The following is a 26,945-nucleotide window of genomic DNA, read 5'->3' as shown; positions in this document are numbered from 1 at the left end:
AATGCAGGAATTGTCTTTCACAACAAAACGTGTTTTTCTTTGTTGTTGTTCTTTTTTACATTTTTAAAAATTTCTGTGGGTACATAGTAAGTGTATGTATTTATGAGATACATGAGATGTTTTGATACAGGCATGCAGTGTGAAATAATCACATCTTCATTCAAAGAAACAAACATATAAAATAATATTTCTTTGAAATCATTTTCTGAATCATTAGGAAAAATGGTATTTGAGTTTTATTGAACTACTAGGAGAAAAAATCATTTTTATACACGATGTGTAGATTCAAGAAACTATTAAAATCATTCTGTTTACAAAACATGTGTTTTTATACTCAACTAACAATTGAAATTTATTTCTAGTAGTGCATAATAACGTTTATTATTTCACAGCGTTTCATCCTTTACTGTGCATAATGGCTCTGGGAGAAATTACATAGCTGCTTAAAGACACTACTCATCGCTCCTTAATTTTAAATATATATATATATATATATATACACACATATGGCATCATAAGGAAACTGAGAAAACAAATCAAACAAGATAGCTGGAAAAATATAAAAACATAATTTATCAAACACAGTTTAGAATTTTTTCTAATAATGATAGTAGAGAATAAATATTGATTTTTTTTCTCTATTTAATTTCTAGTGGGTCTATATTAAAAACTGAAACATTTGGCCCTGAATCAAGGCCAGCAGTTTGCTGAAGCTGTTAGTTTCAAACAGGGGCCTAAAGAACTATCTTTCTATGGTCTCTTGGCCATTTCATAACTTCAGAAATGTAGTGGTCAATTCATTAGAAAGAAACATGAGTCATTTGTTATAGATGTGGGCTAATATTTATTTATAGAATTAATACAAGGGTTCCAAAATATCCATAAAATATTTATAATTGTAAAAAAAAATAAAAATAAAAATAAAAAAATACAAACTGAAACAAACTCAATTTAGAAAACCTAGTTCTAAGATTGTATGCTTCAACTTGCCACTAAAAACACTTTCATTCTTATGATGCTCTCAGAATTCATCATAAAGAATTCCAAGAAAAATAAAAAGTAGAACTATTCTAAGAACATTCTAAATGCTGAATTTACCTCCAGAAATAAAGTGGTTGCTTTTTAATATTTATTTAGTATGCTAACAGATGAGTGCTCCTGAAACTGTTCTTTTTAGTTGACTGTGCTCTATACTGAATTGCAGACAGACATGTACTGATATACTGTTGTGAGGATTATTACTCATAATACCCAAGGTTTTCTTAAATAAGTCTCAGTTGTTCTCCAGAGTAACACTTGGCAAAAGAAGAAAGAAAAATAACTATGAAGCTCAGTTACAGAAACATCTTCTTTAGTTTTATGATTTACCATGAAAATAACTAAAGTTAAACATACTGGGTTTAGTTCCAAAATGAGACGTACAATTATCTGATGCCTCTGCTATGCAAATTTTAAAGAAAAATGCATTTTCTTAAAGATCACTATTTACTGAACAATTCTATAAGAAACCTTTCCACTGACCATCTGTCCAAACTGTGTGTTGAAGTTCTGAAAAGCAATAAGACATTTAAAAAGAAATCTGTGTAGTTAGTTCCTGGTTGCTATGAAACTAAGAAAAAAAATTATGGTTCTAAATATCACCTTGAGTTCTACTAATTTCAGTGTTTACCTTTTTTGTGTGAACATTTTTTCAGTAATCAAATTAGATACTATTTGTGAAGAACTTGAGATCCCATTAAATTATTCTACTTGCAAAGGATTATTGATGTCAGGTGTGTTTCACATAAGGACTTAATTATTTGCATAGAGACCAAAAATTAGGTTTTAATATTGCCTATGCATCAAATAATAAAGACACTAAACAGTCTTATTATCTATGCCATGAAGTTCTTCCCGAGATGAAGAAAAGATTTATGGCTTTCTATTTAATGTTTTGAACAATGGTTCTCTCTCTTATCTTTTATTTTGGACAAATTTTCTTTTTCATTTTGTTTCCCTTTGATCCCCAAGTTTCAAAGAAGACTCATAATGACCACATATTACTCATTACTGTCTATGCATGTCAAAAAGTCAATTTTTATATGTGTCACTACCTTTTCCATAACAGAAGATGGCATTAATTTTCTTGTTACCCCAGACTCAGGCGAATCAGCTTTTGTATCTTCCAAGACTGCTCATGTATTCTCAACTTTCTAGAAATGGCAAATTCAATTTACAGAATACAGATATCCCAGAAGCTTTGTGACAATGAATGAGGCACATTTGGGATGTTTTGCTAGAATTGTATGTAAAGCAACTGTACTGTAGATACTAAAAACAAATGAACCTTTAAATTATTTTCTTTACACTAATCTTAACTACCTAAAATTTGGGAAAGAATCTATGATTTACATAAAACCCACAGAAGTTCTTAGTCTCATACTGCTTGTGTGGAAGAAAAACACAACATATCAATACATTTCAATAACCTTCTTCAAATTGAATTAAAGATGCATGTTAAAGAGGAGATGTTTTACAGAAGAAAAGTACTAATTGACATATGAGGTCAACCTGCATGAGGGCTATGCCTGCACTATGAATCCACAAACCTGTAAGTTTGCATTAGAACAATAAAGCAACGACAGAACAGGCCAAGGCTTCTCTGAAGATCAGCACTCAGACTCCCAATGCTAAGGATGTTGGCAATAAGGATGCCTTGTCTTCTTCTGAAAAAATAAAGGAAAATATTTCTTTAAAAATATGTACCTGCCTGTAATCCCAGCACTTTGAGAGGCCAAGGTGGGCAGATCATTTGAGGTCAGGAGTTTGAGACCAGCCTGGCCAACATGGTGAAACCCCATCACTACTAAAAATACAAAAATTAGCTGGGCATGGTGGTGCACACCTGCAGTCCCGGCTACCCTGGAGGCTGAGGAAGGATAATCGCTTGAACCCAGGAGGTGGTGGTTGCAGTCAGGTGAGATCGATCACACCACTGCACTCCAGCCTGGGCAACAAAGGACACTCTGTCTCAAAATAAATAAATAAATAAATAAATAAATAAAAATAGAGAGAGAAAGAAAAGAAAAAAGAAAAGGCGTAGATTTGCAGTAACCCTCTTTTGATCAACTGATGCCTTAAACAACAGAACTTTCCACAATGACTCCCCCAATATCTAAGCTTATTGGTGGAGCTGAGCCAAAGCCTGGATCCTCTGCAGGGTGATGATACACTGCTTAGATATATTTTAGAAGTACAAGAACAAAGGCTTGAGACATGCCAGGCAGAGCAGTGAAGTGGGTATGGTCCCTGCCAGGGCTCCAGCTTCCTCTTCTCTTGTTTTTTCCTCTGTAAATAACAATATTACCAGTTTTAAATAGTTACTAAAGCTTAATGAATTTCCTCTCCAAAATCATGTGCATTTTAAAAGAAAAAAAAAATCTCTGAATAACTGAATGCATCATCTTCCCAAAATACCCATCTCTCTAGATTTCCTAACTCAGTGGATGAAATTTAAATCTTCCCAGTCACCCATATTAGCAATCTGAGAGTCAGTCTGAGCCTCCTTCCTCTCCCACATTCAATCCATTACCAAGCCTGGATGGGATTTTTCTCATAAATAACTCTCAAATCCATGGCTTCTATATTCCAACTAATCTGCTCTAGTTCCCATCTTCATTATCCGCCTAAAAGAAAACAGTCTCTCAGCTTCAGCTGCATCTCTTTTACTCCCATTTCTATTCAGATGCCGGAGGGAGTGCTCCAAAAAATAAATCACATTTCGATACTCCCCTGCTTAAAAGCCTTTATTGTTTCAAAGGCAGAGCTAAACTCCTTCAGCTTTTGCAGAAGGTCTTTCATTTATGCCCATTCAGCATGTTCTGCCGATTGTCTTCTCTATCTCAAATTGCTCTATGGAATTCTCTGCTTAGTGTCAGAATGGATCATTTCTTTCATCATGACTTCTGTAAAGACTAGAGAAAGTACACTTTCTATATTTAATTACTCAAGTTTAGACTTTAAGATGGAATGTTCATCACAGCTTGTTACTTATCTTTTATCTTAATTGCTAGCAAGAGAGATCCATATATTGCTGGAACCAATTAAACGAACCTTGTGCATCATACTTCTTTAGGGAAAGACACCTGGGAATAGCTGCTCTCTTTCCATACCACCCAAGGTCCAGAGTGAAAGGTTTCACCATTAATTTTACCTTCAAAGTTTTCTCAACTGTACATAAGTCATTGACTCTTAGTAATTCCTCCTGCTGCACTTACAAGCATCACCTTTACCACAGGCAACATGGGTTTTACCAGTCAGTACTCATGCAGTCTACCCTTGAAGATCAGCCAGATTTTAACACTGAAAAAATCCAAACACAAAAATAAAACTAAAATACTCAGATATCTTAGAAAATTTACCATATTCTGGAGAATACAAAATATGTCATTACTCAGTCATATAAAATTTTAAATAAATATTTGTTAGGAATTTATTAATGTGGCTCTTGCCTTTTATCACCACTACTTCCTATTATGTCTGATTTGTATATTTAAGTGTATCAAATCTCTATTGTATGTCAGATACTATGCTCACTAATTTTATAATATGATGACTTATATTTTACTTCATTAAGTAAAATAAAACCTCTCAGGTTCTATTCTTTTTGTTCAACCAAGAAAATATCAGAAAATATATATCATGTGATTATGTTTTACTAAAAACTCTGATTTGTAATAGTGACAATCTAACAACATTCAGAAATAATTTTTAAAGTCACTGGCCAAGTAAATGTCTAAAAGAGTACATTAGTAAAACAGAGAAAAATTATGCCACCATTTACTGCAGTATGGCAGAATACTAAGGGAGATGATCAAGCTACATTTTACACATGAAGCACCATACTTGTCTATGCTCCATAAAACACTTCAGATCTCATTAAAACCAAGTGAACAATGCCAATAAGAGTAGCTAAGGCCAACTTTAGCTCTATTCTGTATTGGGTTAATTTAACCTAAAAAAAAAAAAGAATTCCACAGACCCTTAACTTTCAATTACAATGCCATCTTGTGGAAAATGCAGTAGCAATGAAAAGAGTCATAAGCATCTTAATGCAATAGTTAGCAAACTACTATGGAAACATGGCAGATCAATGAGAACTTAATACACCAATGGGCAATGTTTGTATCAAAGTTTTCTAATTCTGCAAGGTATAAAGCACTTCAAGATGCAGACTATATTCCATATTGTTAGGATCCAGCCAACTACAGTATCATAAGAAATGGAGGTAGACGTACTCCGTATCACTGTCAGATGGAAGATAGAAAGAAAACATATGGAGACAAACTTTTCTACTGTCTAAACTAATAGTCCATTTTGTGAATGTTAAAAAACTTGCACTAGCTGTGCCAGACCAGCTGATGACCTCTATCAGAAAGCTGAAGCTTTTCAGTGGCCTCAAGAAATTCTGTTTTTCACAAAATATGCTCTGGTAAGAGCATGGGGAAGTATTGAGAGACTGTTAGTTATATGAGATCCCTATGGATCAAAACTAGATCATACATAATAATAATCTATTTATACAATATTAATCATAGACTTTTTGATATATAAGGTATCACAAGGATTGGCTAAACATTAACTCTTTTTCAGAGAAAAGTAATTGGTATTATAATAGTTATATAACTTGAGGTACAGAGTAGAGGTTATGAGTGCAGGATCTGTAGGTAGACAGGCTGAGGTTTAAGTCTAGATGAACTCTAACACCTTGACCAAATTACTTAATCTCCAAAATTCCTAATTTGTAAACTGGAAGTGATAATGAATACTCACTCCTCTCAATGGGTGGTTGTATTGACAAAATGAGCTAATGTATATAAAGTAATAAGACAAGTGTCTGCAGTGAACAGTCAAAAATGTTTACTGTCTATTACTACTCAAGGTTATTCTGCTCATTAGTAACAGAATCAGAACTAGAGGTCAGGTTTACCCACTCCCAAACCAACTAACCTCCCAAACCTAGCATACGACGTCAAAAGTAGCAATGACTTCAGTGTTTAGAGGAGAGAGATTTGGTAAAAATAACCATGAGTAAGTCACCCTACCAACTACTTTTTAGAGCAATGAAAGGCAGATTCTGCTCACCAGCTAGTCAGTATTCAGATCTCAGTTAATTCATTTTAAGGGGGCAACAAATTCATTAAGGGAGATGAAAAAGGGTAGAAAGGAAAGTTTTGTTTAGATATTAGTGCTAACATTGTGCTTTTCATTAATAAAGTAAGAAAAAAAGATGAGTAAAAAGACACAATAACAAAAGTCCCCCTAAAATATTTTTAAATATCCAAATCCTATAATTATCCATTGAAGCAGTAATGACAACACGTTTTCCTAAAAAAGTAAGGAACGAATTTTAAGAGAACCAAAGAATACATTTTTGTTTAAAAATACTTCTTTTATGCTAAGAGTGATATGGTTGGGGTTGTGTCCTCACCCAAATCTCATGTCAAATTGTAATCCCCAGTGTTAGAGATGAGCCTGGTCAGAGGAGACTGGAACATGGGGGTGGATTTCCCCTTGCTGTTCTCCTGGTAGTGAATGAGTTCTCACAAGATCTGGTTGTTTAAAAGTATACAGCACCTCCCCTTTGGTCTTCTCCTCCCACTCTGGCCATATAAAATGTGCCTGCTTCCCCTACTGCCATGATTGTAAGTTTCCTGAGGCCTCCCCAGAAGCAGATGCCTGTATAGCCTGCAAAACCATGAACCAATTAAACCTCTTTTCTTTATAAATTGCCAAGTCTCAAGTAGTTTTTTATAGCACTTTGAGAATGAACTAATACAAAAAAGTTATTCTGTTATTGCCTTCATCATTATGCTTTCTAGTAGATAATGTTTTGAAGATGTGGAAAGTGACGTAAGTAAATACATTTGAATTTCAAAATAAGCAACTAACTGTACTCTAAATGATATTATGTGCAAATTATTATTAATTAGTTTACCTGATTTGGTATTGTCCTTTAGTTCAAAACTCTTCTACTTAGAGTATGTGCGGGTTAACTTCAGCTGTATAATACAACATCTAAAATAACAGTTGCTTAAACAAAACAGAAGTTTATTTCTCTTATATTTAAAAGCAGCCTGGAAGTGAGCTGGTAGAGTAGCACCTCAAAGTTGTACAGATTAAGATTCCCTCCAGCTTACTTCACAGCTGTTCCCAGAAGACAACTGTCTTTTTCATGGTCTGTGCTGGTGTCTACATGTAAAACTGTAACATCACATCCAATACACAAGCAAGAGGGTAGAAAAGGAGACTAACGCCCTTTTCAAGAGAGATTACCTAAATGCCCCATACACATCTACCCTTGTCTCATTGACACGTTTACTCAAGAAACAGGGGTGAGTTCTGGGAGAATCTAGCCATCTCTGCCTCAAACAGCAATCAACAAATAGAATAGAATAACCTGTTGCAAGTGGGCAATTTTTTTGTTGTATTAGCTGTGAGTCGGTGGGTAAACTGTGGATCAATGGATAAGTAGCTCTCTACAGGTTAAGGACCTACTAAATATATGGAGCTACCAGCCCATGTATTTGTCATACTCAATGTGAATTAGGTTGACTGTGTTTCAATCCTCTGTTTATTTGTTTCTTCCTAATGAGGCACTTTTATCCAGGCTAAAAACCATTTTTAGAATTTGATAACCAGTGAAGATTTGGGCTCCTGATTGCTTAGATCTCAATCCTGGTTACTCTTTTAACTAGAAGTATGAGTTGGACAAATAGTTTAATTTCTTTCTACCTCAGCCTTATCTATAAAAATGAGGAAAATAACAAAATCTACTTCATAGAGTTGGCGTAAGGATTAAATGAATTTATAGAGGTAACGCATTTATAACAAGTCTTTGCATATGGTAATTATTCAAAAAACTGTTAGCTATTGTCAACTGCAGACTTGTGTTCTGAAAAAGGACTGTGGACTATAACCTGCAATCATGCAGGTGATAGCCAAAAAGTAAAATCCACAGTGCAAGGAAATATTTGGTGTTAATGTGGGAGGTAAGGAGGTTGGTCTTGTTATGCTAGATTTGGAATCAAGTCTCCCTTCCTTAGAGTGAAGTACTGTAAAACATTCATACTGCCACAACATAATTCAGAAATGGTCAAGTGAAAGTGATTGACTATAATAGAGAAGAACACAGATTTAGATGGCAGAGAGTAAAATCACCCTGCAAAGAGAGTGAAAACATTATAGCACAAAGGATGTGGCAGGCGTTTTAAGAATGTGGCAGATACAGAAGGAATTGCCTCAAGTTTCATACAATGAAAAGCAAGGACAACATCATTCACATGCATTTCTATAACCTACAGAAATGCATGTGAATGATGACCACCTAAAGTGTAACTCTTGAATACTTTCACACACTATGGATTCTACGTGGCCATTATTAAGTGCCTTGAAGCATCATGAAGTGTGTGTAATGTAGGACAAAGACAAGGTTCGTCAACCCTAACCTGGATTATGAAAGATAAGCCTTATATTTCACTTAGCCACAAAAGTACTTTTTATGAAAAAAACATTGAATTTAATACCAGAATCCTAATCTATATCATTTATAATATGTTTACATATAAAACACAAATATATTTCTATTTAATCATATAATTTTCAGTCCATTCTGTGACTTGATAACACTTACTTATCTGGTTTTTATCATAAAGTACAGAGCTAAAGAATCTCTTCAGGGACCGGGCGCAGTGGCTCACACCTGTAATCACACAACTTTTGGAGGCCGAGGCAGATGGATCACAGGGTCAAGAGATCTAGACCATCCTGGCCAACAGGTCTAAACAGTCTCTACTAAAAATACAAAAAAATTAGCCGAGCATGGTAGTGTGTGCCTGTAGTTCCAGCAACTCAGGAAGCTGAGGCAGGATAATGGCTTGAATGTGGGAGGCAGAGGTTGCAATGAGTCAAGATTGTGCCATTGCACTCCAGCCTGGGCAACTGTGCAACACTCTATCTCAAAAAAATTTCTTCACATTTTGTTCTGTAAATTGGATGGACCCTAAAAGATGATCATAGTTGGCCTTCTGTATCCATGTGTTCCATATCCATGGATTCAACCAACAATATATTGAAAATATTAGAAAGAAAATGGATGCTTGTGCCTGTACTTAACATGTACAGACTTTTTTTCATTATTCCCTAAATGATACAACATACCAACCCTTTACATAGCATTTAACTTGTACTAGGTATTAAAAGTAATTTAGAGATTATTTAATGTATACAGGAGGATGGGTGTAGGCTATATGCAAATACTACACCATTTTATATAAAGAACAAAAGCATTCATGGATTTTGGTATCCATAGGGGTCCTGGAACCAATTCCCCATGGATAGCAAGGAATGACTATACACTGACCTGGTACCCATGAGAAGCAAGATAAGCAGCATGCCATGAAGAATGCTGCCTTTACCTAATTCACCCTGAACTGTGCTGCAGGTAACATTTCTTCCCTGAAAAAGAAAAATATTTTCATTAAAAATGTCCCATTTTAATAAGTCCATGTGAAGTAAAAAAGGTCTTTATAAGTGTCATTGATAAGAAAAGAATGTGAAAAATGTCATACCCCAATGCTGTATCTCATGTTTAAAAGAATTACTTTTCCTCTTTATTTCATCATTTATTTCCGTTTAACTTAGTTCAGATAATCAGATAGATACTTTATTTTGAAGAGGAAAGCAAAGATGTACTAGAGGTAGTAGTCTTTCTGAATGACTTATACATAGCTGGGGGCCCTGCTGGTCATATTTACATCCTAGAATGAGAACAGCAAACCAATGTGCAAAAATGTATGCATATATTTAAAATAACCACAAAGAAAGGCACAGAACAAATGTAAGATGAGTCATATAATAAACCATTAAGCCCAAGTAGTATATGCTACATTTCTCTAGACATTTTGAGATTAAAATATGAATAATTTCTTATACTGTAAGAGATAATATAAACACAATTTTATGCTTTATGCAGACCAGAACAATCCCTATTATACATTTTTCACGCATCCATGAGTCTAATTGTATTGCTAAATCCAATTTGCTATTCAAAAAACATTTGCCGGCATCTGCTGTGTGCCAGGCACTTTTATAGGTGCTGGAGAAATGAAGAAAGCTAAAACAATATTTCCATCTTCCTGGAGTTAAGCATTCTACTTGATGTGCTCAGTAATCATGAAAATTTTCTAATGAACTAGAATTCATTCATTAGGGAATTAAATCCAAAATCCTCTGCCAGGTGATGGTTCCCAAGGTAAATATTATTGTCCAAAATCTTTTAATGAGAAGGGAGCCCTTGCAAAACACCAGAAGTAGAAGAAGTAGGAGAACTGAGGAATTTCTGCTACACAAATGATGGGAAATGGTGGGCAAGGTGACCGAAGTCACAGAAGTGACAGCTCTGAAAGGAAAGGGATAAAGCTGTTTCTCACTTGCCAGTCTCCACACACAAACTGAGAGACACAAGAAAACACAGGCTTCCTCTCTCCTATACATTTCTTTTTACCACACCTACAAATGTATAGCATTTGCCATACCAGATAAACATGTACCTTATAAGCACAGAGAAAACTGAAAACATAAAACATGTCAATTAACTATAACATAAGAATGACCTAGGAATTTATATTCTTAGAAGAAATCCAGGTGCTTGCAACTGATGATCCCTCACAAACAAAAGCTTCCCTTAGGTAAATCTATAGATACCTTTTTAAAATGTGATCAGGAATGTGTGTAGGGGGAGGAGGCCTGGGGGGTGGTAGATTGGGAGCTGAAAGTTCTGGGGAGGTGATCACTGCCCCTCAGTTCCCAGCTGCCATCTCTCTCTTTCCCAAGTCAAAGGCCAGGAAAGTGTCAGCAAAGCGTTGGCTAGAGTCACAGAATAGAGATCTGATGTGGCTTTTCTCAATTACAGATGGAGGGAGAACCTGTGACAAGCATCAGAGAGTGATCTGGTGAATATAGAGGATCTGACATATGTGACACAATGGCCACTAGGGCTACAGGCTACTCCAACAGAGACGATTTTTAAGGTAATATAATGATATCTCTACAGAGTCCAATAACAGAGAGAGAGAGAGAGAGAGAGAGAGAGAGAGAGAGAGAGAGAGAGAGAAAGTCAAAACAAATAAACACATGCTGGCAAAAGAAAACCTCTGGAGAAGACAGCTGATGGTTTAAATAAAAATGCATAATCAGAATACCTGAAGCAATTACAAGTCCAGGACTTTCTGGAGTAAACAGTATTAAATAAAATAATTTTAAAAATTAGGATTTGCAAAGTAAATGACTCAGTGGATGAATTTCAAGAGTGCTTGGATTCTGTTGAGCTCTCCTATTGTAGATTGAAAAATCAAGTAGAAGAAATATTTTAATAATGGAGAAAAGATACAAGGAGATAATAAACATGATAAACATAATACATCCTGGCAAAGTGCTTGAAACAAACATTTGTTTCAGATGATTTAAACACACTTACTCAAAGGTAAAACAGAACTTACAAAACCAATATAAGAAGAAGAATACTAAAAACCTGAGATTACAAATACAAATAAGACCTTAGTGATTTGAGAAGCTGAGGCAGAAGAATCACTTGAACCCAGAAGGTGGAGGTTTCAGTGAGCCAAGATTGTGCCACTACACTCCAGCCTGGGCAACAGACGGAGATTTTCTCCTAATAAATAAATAAATATAAATTGAAAATACCTCAGTAATCAAGAAAGAAAACCTAAAATGCATAGAAATATGATAGAAACATTTCACTATATTAAAACTTTGTAATATGGCAAAGATATCATACATGAAATAATTGATATCCAGAGGCAAGGGGAAAAAATAAAAATAAAAACAAAAATAAATTTAAAATAACATTTTGCATTGAGATTTAAAAACATAATACATGGAGCAGTGACTACGGCATGTACTCAAGCTGCGGTTCACTATTATACATTTTTATGTTGATTTCAAAACTTTCAGTTACAATAAGTGCTGGACAACATTTCCTAATAGTAAAATATTCATGTTTTTCATTCTAAACTCCCAAACCAGCAGCATATTGTCTCATCAAGCAGTAAAGAAAGCTTGTTATTATTTCAATTTTCCTACTTTTTAAAAAATTCTTGCCTTTACTGGAATTGCAGCTTTCCACTGAGGACATCATGCTCAAAATAGCAAGTTCCCAAACAGGTTAAATGCAATGTAAACAGCATGGGTGTGGTCCCAGTTACTAGAAAATGAGATGCAAAATGACTGGTTTTTATAATCCACATCATCTTTTGATCTAGGCATCCAGCCAGTGGTCTATATCACATTCAAAAGGAAATTAAATTTTAATGAATGAAAAGTTGTTAAAGATATTATTCCAAAAATAAAGATTAATTGGATGCCAAGAGAGATACAGGTAATAATCAAAACAGGAAGAGAACACATGACTCAAAAGATAGTTGCTAGCAAAATTGTGGCTACTGGACAGTGAAGAACATTATACAAGAGAAATGGACAAGGACCAGTGAGTTGGTTAACAGAAATAAAATCAGGAATATAGCAAAGTCACTATAGGAAGCGAGTATTTGCTGCTATGTAGAGCAGAGCTATACTTATCTGACTAATTCAAAGTGCTATTTATGAAGTTGTATTTATATAAACTAGATTTAGTAAGAAGATAACTAAAAAGGTTCTGAAGCAACTAATACATTTTCAATTAAACCACAGACTTTACTTACTCACAGATAGGCGTTAAAAGCATAGATTCGGGAGCCAAACTAAAGGCTTCCTGTAGTCTAATTTCAGATTTTCTGCTTACCCGCTGTGACCCTAAGTATTTTTCTTAACTTCATTATGCCTCACTTTTCTTATCAGTTCAATAGGGGGTTAATAATAGTACCTACCTCATAGGTTTGTTGTAAGGATTAATTGTGTGTATATATGTGTGCGTGTATATATATATATATATATATATATATATATATATATATATATGTTTATAGAAAAACAATCCATTCCTGGTGATATATAAGTACTAGTAGGTGTTAGCTATTATGATTATCTTCTATTCTGTCAGCCAAAATACATTTATTGAGTGTCTACTACACTCCAGGTGCTATATTAGCACTTAGAATAAAAATACTAATCAGAAATATAGTCTTAACTTCAAGTACTTCAGTAAGGAGATGAACAATTTACTAGCAATTCCAAGTCATTGTATAACGGCTCCTATTAAATATATGCAGAGTCTCCTGAGGAAACAGAGGGAGCAGCATCACTCAATGAAACTAAAAAGTCAATGAAACTCAATTCTAGATGTGATTATTGAGATGAGTCTTGAAGAATGTAGGAAAAGTGAAGAGTACAGCTTGTGCAACTGATGAGAGAATGAAGTATCACTGTGTTAATGGGAGAATTACAATTCCTTTTGCAATAGCTGGAGCTAAAGTCTGGAGCAAGGGAGAGGAATGTGGTGAGGTGGTTGTGGTCAGGTCAGTGAAATAGTAGGGGAAAGAGAGAAAAAAAAAAAAAAAAAACTTTATGCTTGAGAATTTGAACATGACCCTGACTTAAAAGGCTTTTAAGTCAGGGAGTGACATGCTCAGTCACCCCTGCAGTCCCAGTCCAGGTTGGACTGGGGAGAGTGACACGGGAGGCTGAGAGGCCACTTTGGATGCCATCACAGCAATTCAGGGAGAACTGATGATAGCCTATTCTGAAGCAATGCCAGGAGGGAGAAGAAAAATCATACAGCAATAAAGGAAATCGATCTTTAATACTTGGTTTCTAATTTAGCATAGGAATTTGGAGAAACAGATGAATTTACAATGACTTTCCAGCTCGTGTAGTTTCCAGCCCCTGCAACTGGAAAGCTGGTGCAGCCATTCTTTAAAATAGAAACAAGAACAGATTGGGAGGAAAGTCCAGCCTGAGGTATGTCATATGTGGGTTGTCTGTGGGACATCCAAGAAAATATTTTTAGTATGCAGCTAGGCATCGCACCTGAGTCTCAGGAGAGATATTTGGGATAGGGATACAAAACTGTGTGCCATCACAACCTGGGGTATGTATTATCCTGTACCTGCAGGGAGATTATTCAAAATCAAAAGAGCAGAGGGCTAACTGTGGATCAGGAATTTTTTTTTTTATTGTAAAAATATCGGTGGAGAAAATTCTAAAGTTAGATTTAGACCAATATTTTAGCACAAGGCATATTTCATTATATTAAGTAAAGAAAAGCACTAGTGCAACAAATTAGGTGTGTTCTGAAAGATGCTGAAATGTTAAAGAGGTGGCAAATATTTACTTTTTGATTTGCAAACAGCAAAGAATAATCCCTATATTTATGATTTAGATTTATACAGTTCTACACTGTATATCAAAAATAAGATTTTATGAAATCTTAAAGCAAGAACATATTCACCAATTCAAACATGAAAACTGTATTTTAGTTTCAGTCTGTATTTCTCAAAGCAGTCAAATACTAAAGATAATGTGCAACCGAAGAGCAAAGTCCAAGTATATAGTTGAATCAGTGTATCAACTCATGTGAATTTTTTTTTTAAGATGGAGTTTTGCTTTTGTTGCCCAGGCTGGAGTACAATGGTGTAATCTTGGCTCACTACAGCCTCTGCCTCCTGGGTTCCAGCAATTCCCCTGCCTCAGCCTCCCAAGTAGCTGGGACTACAGGCGTGCACCACCACGCCCAGCTAATTTTTGTATTTTTAGTAGGGATGGAGCTTTACCATGTTGTCCAGGCTGGTCTTGAACTCCTGACGTCAGATGATACATCCACCTCAGCCTCCTAAAGTGCTGGTATTACAGGTGTGAGCCACTGCACCCAGCCATATGAAATATTTTTAAACAAAGTAAATGTGACTTTATATATTTCGCAGAATAACATGGGTAGAGGCATAGTAAATTACAAAGAATTCCTAGTTTAAGCATTCTTGCCACAGAATAAACTCTCTGTTAAGATTTTTGTTTTCCTGGAGGAACCACTAATATATTTTAAATAGATTACCAACCTAAGTATATATGTAATGCATGGTATTAAGATCCCTTAATAATTCCCTCAATATTCTACATCTATACCTCATTATTGGAGATGGAACTTTTCACCTCAAACAATATTTAGTCATTTGATCCTTGGATGAAGATTAAAAACTGCCAGAAACAAACAAAATCCACATTGACATCAGAAACTAACAGATGTGCTTTGGCAAAAGTAAACTGTCCCTTGACCTCCATGACAACCTTTTACTTACGGAAACTGTGACATCTGGTTCTTTCATAATTCATAACCCTCTTCTGCCTAAAGTGTTACAATAATATGTATTCACATTACATTACAAGAAAATAGTCAATATGCTCCACGTTTCACCAGCATGTGATTTAAAAATAAAAAGATAAAAAAAGAAGAAAAAAAGAAAGAATGAATAAATAAAAATATTTTTAAAAAGGTCATACTTATATCAATGCTCAAATTACAAGGGCTGAGCCCCATCTACTCATTATATTTCTACCACTTATTCAAAGGGGGTATTAGGACATTCTTGCATTGCTATAAATAAATACCTGAGACTGGGTAATTTATAATAAAAGAGGTTTAATTGGCTCACAGTTCTACAGTCTATACAGGAAGCAGAGCAGCATCTGCTTATGGGGAGGTCTCAGGAAGCTTCCAATTATGGCAGAAGGCAAAGCAAGAGCAGGCACATCACATGGCAAAAGAAGGAGCAAGACAGAGGGGGAGAGGGGATGAGAGGTGCCACACACTTTTAAATGACCAAATCTCACCAGAAGCCAGAGTGAGAGTTCATCTAACACCAAGGAGATAGCCCAAGCCATTTGCCAGGGATCCACCCCCATGATCCAAACACCTCCTTACCAGGCCCCGCCTCCAACAATAGGGGATACAATTTAACATGAGATTTGGGCAGGACATCGAAACCATATCAGAGGGTCTCTGTGTTTTTCGAAGCCCTCACAGGGATGTCTCACTTGGCTCCCAAACCAATCTGCCAGCTACAGTTAACAGATAGCATCTGTTCACTTTCCCTCTTTTGATCCAGTATCTCCCTTTGGATGACCACAGCAAAATGCTCTTTTTAAGAATGCCAAGTCCATGCCAAGGGCATTCTCACCTTCTGCTTCTAAAGCCACTTGACTAAATTCATCTTCTGTAAAAGAAGGTTCAAAAAGAAAAGGCCTTTTCACCTGCAAGCCTTATTTTATCACCTAGACAACACAGCAGTGTTGTGTCTGCTCAGAATCCACACAGTCTTTACAGAAAACCAGTTTACTGGGTTGCCGTCTCCCTTCCTATAGGCAACCAAACCCCATTTACAGGATGGAGTCAGGAAGGAATTCCAAAGTTTTTCTCATCTTCCCCTCCGTCACTTGATCTCTCACTCCACTGCTACGAAGAGCCCAGTGCACACACACAGACATCTGTCCATAAAACCCACCCTTACCCACAAAATGAAAGCTCCATGTGCTTCAAACAGTGCAAGTTGCAAACTTTGGGATTATTAAATGTGTCCTTTAGAAAATAGAGCAGATTATTATGATTTCCCTTGCAAACACAAGAATAGATAAAGTCAAATGTGAAGACGTACTAAAGCTGCTGCAAGGATGTGCTGAGGAGCATGCACATAGCTAGTCCTCTGCATCAAGGCAGTAGGGCGCCTTTGAAAATGCAAGATTAACTGATACAGCATCGGATTATATTGTGCAAAATACCAAAATCCTACCCATAACCAAATTTCTTATATTAAAGATTATACAACAGCACTTGGGATTCTACGACATTTTTGGAAATGAGGCTGTTAACCATTCGTGCTATTCCTATATTTATTGAAAAATATAAAATTAGCTGGGCATGGTGTTGGGCGCCTGTACTCCCAGCTACTCAGGAGGTTGAGGCAGGAGATCACTTGAACCCGGGTGGTGGGCATTACAGTGGGCTAAGATAGCACAACTGAGCTCCAGCCTGGATGACAGAGAAAGACTCCATCTCAAAAAAAAAAAAAAAAAAAAAAAAAAGAAGAAGAAGGAAGAAAAGAAAAGAAAGAAAAAGAAATATATAAATCACAGGTTTTTCAGGGGTAGCCCTAGATATAATGATGCTTCAGTTCTGTAAAAGTGATTTTGAATGGAACCTAGAAATACATAAAAGCACATCCATTCCTAAATTAAAGCTTTACATTTTTTTGTGTGCCAGTAAATAATTCAGTTGCTTGAAAGCCTGAAATATTTAGCCATTAACACCATTCTGATGAAAACCGTTTTCAAGTACTTTCATTAATCCATTTTATATCATTCATTAATATTTCTCTTATCTCCTTTTATTTAAAACTAATAAAAAGACTTTGTCTTCTAAGTGAATAGCAGTACCTTCTATAATCTTAGAATTTTATTAAAGGTCAAAACAGAGGAAATATAAAAGTAAACAGCAGCTCATTCAAAATAAGTTACATAAAAAAATATGAAATTCAAGAATTAGTTATATTGGTGAATAACTAAGCTCTTGTAAAAGAAAAAAAAAAGCAAAATGGTGGTAAGTTAAAGCATTCTTCCAAATGCTTTACAAAGCAAGCTGTTAAGACAGAATATTTTGAAGAGAAAATGAAAGTGTACTTCTTTAATTCTAGACTCTTCATTTGTAAATTAAATTTTGGCACTTTAATTTTGCTGGTTCGGCCTTTCATGTTTTGTATGCATATATGCACCTACTTTTTAGATAATAATATAAGGCTATTAAAATGCTAGCAGAGTTCACTTCTTTCTCTTTAAAATTGTGGGTCTTAACAAGTTGTTTTGTTAAAATATTTCTAAGAATTATTTAATTTATCCCATTTTCCTTCCTTTTTGGTTACATTTATATATAGTTGAGTATGTGCGTATACAAATGCATGTATATATATGTAATAATTCTCAAGAGATATTTTGTGCATGCTGATAAGGAGAAAATCTCTGAATACTGCTCAGTCTTCTTAAGAAGCTCATTTTCATCTCTTATATTTATAGTCTAGGTTATCTTCATCTTTAGGTAAAATTTCAAATACGTACAATAACAGAGAAGACAATAAAAGAACTTTCATGTGTCTATCATTAAGTAATCATTTAATAACTACACGTTATTAAAGCAACAGTTTTGTTCATTAGAAATTTGTCAGGATCCCACATAGTTCAGTGTTCCACAGATCATTTCTCTCCCTTCTGGTTTCCCTCTTACCTCTGTCTTTCTTTCTACCTTACATTATTCCCTTAAAACTTAACTTTTTCTCTTATTCTGTCTGTTTCTATTAAAGTTATGACCAAAAAACAATAATAATCAGTAGACAAATAGAAAGAGAAAAAGACCGATTAATGGGCTAGAACATGCCTTCGTCAGATCTTTTTTTTGTTTGTGACTTTCGGCACACCCAGAGCTTACATTTCACCCAGACACACAAATGACCATTGTTCCAGCTTCTATCTCCTCTGACATTCCTGTTTTACCTCCCAAAGGCTATCATTAACAATAATAATGCAATGGTGGCTTTCACAAAAATGAGTACTTCAAATTCACAGATATTAGACATAATATTCACAGACATAAATTAATACGAATTGCTCTTCTACTAAAATTTAGCTCAGGGAATGGAGCTCTGAGAGAACAGAATAATGTCTTGCTGATAGCAGTAGGGATAAAAGCTAGGTGGTGTGGTAGTGGGCAGCACAGTAGGAAGATGCTGGGTTCTATGTCCTCTTGTGAGTTCTAGGGGCAAGATTTACGAGACAGCTGGGTTCCTGGGAACGGGGTGCAGAAAAGAAGATCAGTTTTACTGCATTTCAAATCTTACTTTAGGGTTGGCCTTGAGCACAGAAAGGGAGAGCCCAGACTTAAGCACCTAGAATTCAATGCAATTGGTGGTAAACATTAACTACATCATGATTAACTGGGTATCTGGGATAATAGACTGCATGCCAAAACAGCATCATAAGATTACACTTGTGGGTGAAAAGTTCTGCAAGATGACTTAGAAAAAAAACACTTAACAAAATTAACTGTTTAAAAGCTGACTATATTAAATATACTTTCATTATTGTTAACTTTTAAAGGATATTATGGGATTGTTCAATTGTTCTTGTATTTAACAATATATACTCAAATATTTATGAATGATGTGAAATGTCTGGGGTTTACTTCAGTATATCAGATAAAATGAGAGGAAGGTGTAAAAATAAATAAATAAATAAGGATGCCATGAGTTGGTCATTGTCTAAGCTGAGTTACAGAAACATGGGAATTCATTCCATTGTCTTCTTCATAGGCAGTTCATACTTTACATAATAAAGATGTAATGCAAATAAGAGATTATAAAATTATGTATAAATATGCATATATGTTCCATATATACACAGATGCAACTCATTTTATTATACTTCATTTTATTGCATTTTACAGAAATTGTTTTTTACAGATTAAAAGTTTGTGGCAACCCTGTGTTGAGCAAGTCTATCGGCACCATTTTTCTAAAAGCATGTACTCATTTTGTGTCTCCTTACCACATTACAGTACTTCTTACAATATTTTAAATGGTTTCATCATTATTATATCTATTATGGTGACCAGTAATTTTTGATGTAACAATTGCAGTCATTTGGGGACACCATGAACTATGCCCACATAAGATGAATAACTTAATCAATGAATGGCACACCTATTCTGATTGCTCTGACCGTTTTTCCACCTCCATCTGTCTCCTCAGACTTCCCTATTCCATGAGACACAACTATATTGAAATTAGTCCAATTAATAAGCCTACAATGGCCTCTAAGTGTTTAAGAGAAAGAGTCACTGTCTTTCACTTGAAATCAAAAGCTACAAATGATTAGGCTTAGTGAAAAAAGCATATTGAAAGCCAAGAGGCCAAATGGTAGCCATATTGTGCCAAATAGGTAAACAAGTTGTGAATGCAAAAGAAAAAATATTGAAATTAAAAGTAGTACTCTCGTGAACACATGAATGATAAGAAGTCAAAACAGCCTTATTTGGGTATTCTGAATAGAAGATCAAACCAGCCATAATATTCCATTAAGCGAAAGCATAATGCAGAGAATGGACCTGATTGTCTCCAAATAATGAAGGCCAGGAAGTAAGAAAGCTGCAGAAGAAAAGCTGGAAGCTAGCAGAGGTGAGTTCATGAGATTTAAGAAAAGAAGCCATCTCCACGACATAAAAATGCAAGGTGAAGCACCAAGTACTAATGCAGAAGCTGTAGCAAGTTATCCAGAATAACTAGCTAAGATAATTGATGAAGACAGCTACACTAAACAACAGATTCTCAATGTAGATGAAAGTATCTTCTATTGGAAGAAGATGCCATTATGAGTTTTATAGCTAGAGAGAGAAGTCAATGCCTGGCTTCAAAGCTTCAAAGGACAGGCTGACTCCTTTGTTAGGGGCTAATGCAGCTGTGACATTATGTGGAAGCCAACACTCACCATTCTAAAAATCTAGGGCTCCTAAGAATTATACTAAGTCTACTCTGCCTGTTCTCTATAAATAGAAAAAAAAAAGCCAGAATGACAGCACATCTGCTTACAGAATGGTTTACTAAATATTTTAAGCTCACTGTTGAGACCTACTGCTCAGAAAAAAAAGAAAATCCTTTCAAAAGTTACTGCTCATTGATAATGTACCTGATCACCAAGAACTCCGATGGAGATGTACAAGGAGATGTATGCTGTTTTCATATCTGCTAAGATGATATCCATTCTACAACCCATAGATCAAGGAGTAATTTTGACTTTCAAGTCTTATTATTTAAGAAATACATTTCTTAAGGCTATAGCTCCATAAATGGTGATTCCTCTGATGGATCTGGACAAAGTAAATTGAAAACCTTCTGGAAAGGATTTGCCATTCTATATGCCATTAAGAAAATTTATGATTTATGGGAGGAGGTCAAAATAACAACCTTAATAGGAGTTTGTGAGAAGTTGATTCCAACTTTCATGGACTACTTTGCTGAGATCAAGACTTCAGAGGAGCAAGTAACCACAGAGGTGGTAGAAATAGCATGAGAACTAGAATTAGAAGTGGAGCCTGAAAATGCAACTGAATTGCTACAATCTGAAGATAAAACTGCAACAAATGAAAATTTACTTTCTATTGATGAGCAAAGAAAGTGGTTTCTTGAAGTAAAATCTATTCTTGGTGAAGATGTTGTAAACATTGTTGAAATGACAGCAAAGGATTTGGAATATTATATAAACATAGATGAAAAAGTAGTAGCAGGGTTTGAGAGGGTTGACTTCAATTTTGGAAAGTTAAACTTTGGTTGAAAGCTATCAAAAAGCAACACATGCTACAGAGAAATCTTTCACAAAAGAAAGAGCCAATTGATGAGAAAAAAATTCATTGCTGTCTTATTTTAAGAAATTGCCTCAGCCACTCCAACCTTCATCAACCAACACCCTGATCAGTCAGCAGCCAGAAACATCAAGGCAAGACTCCACACCGACAAAGAGAATTATGACTTGTTGAAGGCCCAGATGATCATTAGCATTTTTTCAGAAGTAAAGTACTTTTAAATTAAAATAGGTGTATTTTTGGACATAATGCTATAAATATAGTATAAATATCACTTTTGAATGTCCTGGGATGCCAAAAAAAGTTGTGTGACTCACTGTCTTGGAATATTTGCTTTAATACAGTATTCTAGAACAAACTTGAATATACGTATTCTTCCAGTAATCAATCAGGCAAGCTTAGTATGCTATCTAGCATTTTCAATAGGAATATTTCTCTTTTTTCACCAAAAATAAGTAGCTATGAAAAGAACAGAATTACTTGTTTGATAGGAGTTAATAAATGTGTGTTTGCTATATCAAGAGACACAATTAGTATCAAACCCAGGAATATAAAATGCTGAGGCAGAAGGTTCACAGCTGTGAAGAGGAAACTTTTCAACCAGACCACCAAAGGGGAAAAATTGCTGTCCTGTTGATAGATGAGAGATGAAACAACCAAACTGGCTCTTCTGAACATTGCCAATATGCCTGAAAGAGATCCCATGTCAGATAAACATCCTTAGTAAACATTAGGGAGTGGTTTACGGTGGTAAAGTAACACTGGTATTTGGTTAAGACCAAAAAAAAAGGAATAAAGGAAACATTAACTAGATAAAATTTGCCTTTTGGACTATGTACAGAATATGCAATATCCATTGAAGAAGGATTTACCAGCCTCAAAGGACTCAGAGGTCCCTACCATCATTTTCTGCAAATCAGTTTCTTTGCTCTATTTGTTTTATAATACACTGCAAAAGGTATATCTTTTTCTGTTAAAGCAAACAGTGCTTGTTAGCATTAACAACAAAGGATCTGTCTCATCACATGAAAGAAGCACCAATAGGTCTGGCATGTACAAAAATCTTTCTCTTCTACAAGTTAGCAACAAATTTATATACACTGGCATTTTAATGGATCTGGAAAATTTTATCCATTAATCTTTCAAAACCTAGTGAGGATAAAATAGTCTTCTAAATTCCAACAGGAATTAGCTGTATCTAAAAGAAAGACGGAAGGAAAGAAGAAAAGAAAGGAAGGAAGAGAAGGAGGGAGAGAGAGGGGAAGGAAAGAGATGGGGAAGAAAGAAAATAAAGAAAAAAATTAAACCCATGACAGTGTAAGTTTTGGAATACTTGGTACTAAAATTAACAGTAAGTTATCCAGTGGCATTAACAAGATGATAAAATAGGAGTTTTCTTCTGTCATCACCCTGCAAAATTTCAACTACCATATGTGGATGAGAGTAACTTTGTAAGATTTGGGTGTCCAGCAAAGAAGTTCCACCAGACTGTTGGAGTACAAAAATCTTAAAATAGATGCATTTTTAAAAGGTAAAACAATTTTCATTTTATCTGCAGCACCTCACCCCAAGGCTGCATAGCTCAGTGCCAAGGGATCCTCCCCTGGGCTTGCAATTCTGCCCACAAGGAAAAGGGAAATGTAATGAGTGAGCACCTGGTTCCCTCAGCTATGCAGAACACTGCCCAAGAGATCCATTATCTTTCTCACTCACGTGAAATACTAAGATGATCATCATGGATGAATAAATGATTAAGAGAGTCTGGAAACAGAGAAAAGAGGTCTCAGGCCTTACTAACCAATCTGTGGACCACCACCCAAAACCACTTGGGATATCTGGCATGTGTACACCTCCTACCTAGCCTACAGACACCCTCAATACTCCACAAATCTTACACCCCTAACTCAGAGCCTGTTCTCCACACAACACCCTGATGGTAAACATGAGCCTTGCAGACACCTTATAAGCACATGCAGTCAGCTGTGGAATCAGGAGAAGGCATACAAACTCAAGCATGTCAATGCATCATCCTAGGGGAAAAAAATGAAAGATTATCAGCACTTGGCTTGGCTTTCTTGGATCAAGAAAAGGCATAGAATCTTTAGAATTCTTGGTCGGGCACGGTGGCGCACGCCTGTAATCCCAGCACTTTGGGAGGCCAAGGCCAGTGGATTACTTGAGTTCGGGAGTTTGAGACCAGCCTGACCAAAATGGAGAAACCCCATGTCTACTAAAAATACAAAATTAGCCAGGCATGGTGGTGCATGCCTATAATCCCAGCTACTCAGAAGGCTGAGACAGGAGAATCACTTGAACTTGGGAGGCAGAGTTTGCAGTGAACAGAGATTGCACCACTGCACTCCAGCCAGGGCAACAAGAGCAAAACTCCATCTGAAAAAAAATTAAAAAAGAAAAAAAGAATTCTACCCCTGCCTAAAGAAGGAACAAGAGGAGTTGAGTAGGCACTTTCATAGAAAACACCTAAGTACCTCAGAATCCGTAATCTGGCTAATTAACATGTTTTTTTCACAGAACTCTAAAGGATAAAAACAAAAGTATTTAAAAATAACTGTAAGTATAATAATTTGTTTAAAAATGTGTGATATTAAGGGATATAAAGTTTGACATTAAAAACCTAAACTGAGGAAGGGAATTTAAAAGTGTAGAGTTTTGTATCCAATTGAAATTATGTTATCACCTAAAACTGTAAGACTCTTATAACTTATAGACGATTATAATGATAAAGTGTTTCATAAAATCCTCATGAAAATTACAAAGCAAAGTATTATCATAGATACACAAAGACAATGAGAAAAGAATCAAAGAACAACATTACACAAAATTATAAAATCACAAAGGAGGGCCTCAAAAAAGGTTTAAAAAAAAACAAAGAATATGTAACTCAACCATAAAAATAATCAATGAAATGACTGTAGTGAGTCCTTGCCCATCAATGATTACCATGAATGTAATTGGATAAAATTCTCAAAAGACAGGGTGGAATAATGGATTAAAAAGAAAAGAAAAGAAAAGAAAAGAAACAACTATATGCTGTCTACAAGATACTTTAGCTTTAAGAAAACATGAAATGAAGCAATGAAGACATTTCATGCAAATGGAAACAGAAAAAGAGCAGGGTAATTATATAAGACAAAACAGACTTTAAGTCAGAAGCTGTAACAAGTGATACAGAAAGTCATTATATAAGGATAAAGAAGTAAATTCATCAATAGGATAAAGTGTTGTAAATATATACATATGCACTCAATATTACAGCACCTAAATATGCAAATCAAATATTAACAACACTGAAAGAAGAAAGGGACAGCAATAAAATAATAGTAGGAAATTTTAATTCCTCACTTTCAACAATGGATAGATCATCCAGACAGAAAATCAACAAGGAAACATTAGACTTGAACTACACTGTAAACCAAGTGGACCTCACAGACATATACAGAATATTCCATCCAACAGCAGCAGAATACATCTTGTTTTCAAGCACATGCTAAACATTTTCAAAGACAAGTAATATACATTGGGCCACAAAACAAGTCTTAACAAATTTAAGAAGGTTAGAATAATAATTATAATTTCCAACCACAATAATATGAAACTAGAAATCAATACCAAGAAGAAAACTGGGAAACTCACAAATATGTAGAAATTAAACAACATACCCCTGAACAACCAATGGTTCAAAACTAAGTTTTAAAAAATTCCATTATAAAGATACATGCACACTTATGTTTATTGCGGCACTGTTTACAATAGCAAAGACTTGGAACCAACCCCAATGTCCATCCATGATAGACTGAATAAAGAAAATATACACCATGGTATACTATGCAGCCATAAAGAAGGATGAGTTCATGTCCTTTACAGGGACATGGATGAAGCTGGAAATCATCATTCTCAGCAAATTGACACAAGAACAGAAAACAAAACACCACTTGTTCTCACTCATAAGTGGGTGTTGAACAATGAGAATACATGGACACCGGGAGGGGAACATCACACACCAGGGCTTGTTAGGGGGAGGGGGAGCTAGGTGAGAGATAGGAGAGGGTGGGGAGATTGAAGAGGGATAACATTAGGAGAAATACCTAACGTAGATTAAGCGGGGATGAATGCAGCAAACCACCATGACACGAGTATAACCTATGTAACAAACCTGCATGATTTGCACATGTACCCAAGAACTTAAAGTATAATACAAAAATTTTAAAAAATAAAATTCTAAAATATCTTGAGGCAAAAAAAAATAAAAAACAACATATCAAAACTTATGTGACACAGCAAACGCAGTTATAAGAGGGAATTTTACAGGGATAAATGCCTACATGAATAAAAAAGAAAGATCTCAAATAACCTAACTTTACACATTCAGGAATTTTTTTTAAAAAGTAAATAGACTAAGTATAGAGTTTGTATAAAGAAGGAAATCGCACAGATCAGAACAGAAATAAATTAAATAGACACTAAAAAACAATAAAAAAGATCAATGAAACTGAGACTGGTTTTATGAAAAAATAAACAAAATCAACAAATATTTAGCCAGACTAAGAAAATAGGAGATCAGACTCAAATAAAGGCTAAAATCACAAATTAAACACAAAACATGACAACCAGTACCACAGAAATACAAACAATCAGAATATTATTAACAATTGCATACCAACAAATTGGATAAGCTAGAGGCAATGGATAACCTCATCGATATACACAATCCACCAAGACTAAATCATGAATAGGAGAACTGAGCAGACCAATAATGAGTAAGGAGATTGAATCGGTAATCAAAAACCTCCCAAAAAAGAAAAAGCCAGGGTCCTGTAGCTTCACCAGTGAAGTCTACAAAATAAAGAATTATTAATATCAATCCTTCCCCAGCTCTTCAACCAAAGAGGGAACACTTCCAAATTCATTTTTCTTTCTTTTCTTTCTTTTTTTTTTTTTCTTTGAGATAGGGTCTTGCTGTCACTCAGGCTCACTGCAACCTCTGCCTCCTGGGCTGAAGTAATCCTCCCACCTCAGTCTCCCGAGTAGCTGAGACTACAAACGCATACCACCAGGCCTTGCTATTTTTTTTTCCTTTTTGTGATTTTTTGAAACTAAGTTTCTCTCTATCACCCAGCTGGAGTGCAGTGGCACAATTCTGGCTCACTGCAGCCCCTGCCTCCCGAGTTCAAGTAATTCTCCTGCCTCAGCTTCCCAAGTAGCTGGGATTACAGGCACCTACTGCCACACCTGACTAATTTTTCTATTTTTAGTAGAGAAGGGGTTTCACCACATTGGCCAAGCTGGTCTTGAGTTCCTGACCTCAGGTCATCTTCCTGTCTCAGCTTCCCAAGGTGCTGGGATTACAGGCATGAACCACCACGCCTGGCCTTTTATTTACTTATTATTTATTTATGTATTTATTTATTTATTTATTAGTAGAGACAGGTGTTCACCATGTTGCCCAGGGTGGTCTCAAACTCCTGGGCTAAAGCAATCTGCTTACCTAGACTTCTCAAAGTACTGCAAGTACAGATGGGAGCCACTGCACTGAGCCCAA

At 35.5% G+C, this 26,945-nt stretch overlaps 1 protein-coding gene and 1 non-coding gene across 8 annotated transcripts in view; one reads left to right on the top strand and one right to left on the bottom strand.

Moving 5' to 3' along the window:
- The window catches only part of MARCHF1 (membrane associated ring-CH-type finger 1), a 906,067-nt gene that overhangs the window by 838,821 nt on the left and 40,301 nt on the right, over window positions 1-26,945 (bottom strand). The window lies entirely within an intron of this gene.
- LOC120367796 (small nucleolar RNA SNORA2/SNORA34 family) lies at window positions 680-816 on the top strand. Its single transcript, XR_005582079.2, has one exon. It is a non-coding gene; the product is annotated as a small nucleolar RNA SNORA2/SNORA34 family (small nucleolar RNA).

Source organism: Saimiri boliviensis, chromosome 3 (assembly GCF_048565385.1).
Source record: "Saimiri boliviensis isolate mSaiBol1 chromosome 3, mSaiBol1.pri, whole genome shotgun sequence".
Taxonomy (NCBI): domain Eukaryota; kingdom Metazoa; phylum Chordata; class Mammalia; order Primates; family Cebidae; genus Saimiri; species Saimiri boliviensis.
This window is presented reverse-complemented; position numbering and strand designations above follow the sequence as displayed.